The sequence below is a fragment of the Frankliniella occidentalis genome, unplaced genomic scaffold, assembly GCF_000697945.3.
Source record: "Frankliniella occidentalis isolate FOCC.00 unplaced genomic scaffold, Focc_3.1 Scaffold180, whole genome shotgun sequence".
Classification (NCBI taxonomy): Eukaryota; Metazoa; Arthropoda; class Insecta; order Thysanoptera; family Thripidae; genus Frankliniella; species Frankliniella occidentalis.
The window spans coordinates 239,254-240,267 of NW_026267306.1; the positions used below are offsets into that span (position 1 = coordinate 239,254).

The 1,014-nt window shown below is 45.6% G+C and overlaps 1 protein-coding gene across 1 annotated transcript in view; it reads left to right on the forward strand.

Annotated features, from left to right (window-relative positions):
• LOC113206924 (ATP-binding cassette subfamily G member 4) overlaps positions 1 to 1,014 on the forward strand; it is a gene marked incomplete in the record, with an annotated part of 11,948 nt that overhangs the window by 5,468 nt on the left and 5,466 nt on the right.

Consider the following 1,014-nt stretch of genomic DNA (forward strand, 5'->3'; position numbering starts at 1 on the left):
GTGTCGACTGTTGTTTTCTGTAGTAAAAAGCATGAGGAACACGCTCAAACAAAAAAAAGGCAACTTTTTTCGTGGGAAATGCCTTAAAATGGCGATTACTTGTTAGTACGCACGGGCCGGCCCCGCCTGCCTGCGGGACGGGCCAGGCTGTCGGCCGTGGTGGCCGCGGTCTGCGTAAGACACGCTCATTTTGTCAAAGGAGCGCCAAAATTTGCACAGGAGTTCTTAGAGATGTGAGAAACAAATTTTGCCCGAAGCCTTTTGGAAAATTTTGAACCGTTCAAACTGTACTGTTCAATTCGTACAACCTGTACATTTTGTAGTGAGTTAAACCGCCGTAAACATGTTTTTTTATCTGTACACTTCTGACACCTCAACCCCAGGTGACCTTGCACAGACAGTGGCGTAGCGTGGACAACCCTGTTCCGAACGCTGGATGGAACACTAAGCTGAACAACATGTAGTATTTTCAAAGACACATGTCAGACACGTCTTTTCCGTATGAAACGAACCTGCTGATGACAAATCTGAAGTCAGAAATGAGGTTTCTCTACATTAAGTTGTATTTTTTTTATAGTGTTCCATCACGTACAATGTACAAACGTGTTCAAAAAAGTGTTCAAGGGTGTTCAAATTACCTAGATAACATTTGCTTTGTGTCTAGCATCACCGAATGGAGTTGCAAAGTTGCTGCGCGCCACGCATTGGCTTAATAAGGGTCAGAGCCACCGCTATTTATCCCATTATGTCCAGGTTGTACGAATTGAACAGTACAGTTTGAACGGTTCAAAATTTTACAAAAGGCTTCGGGCAAAATTTGTTTCTTACATCTTTAAGAACTCCTGTGCAAATTTTGGCGCTCCTTTGACAAGATGAGCGTGTCTTACGCAGACCGCGGCCACCACGGCCGACAGCCTGGCCCGTCCCGCAGGCAGGCGGGGCCGGCCCGCGCACACTAACAAGTAATCGCCATTTTAAGGCATTTCCCACGAAAAAAGTTGCCTTTTTTTTGTT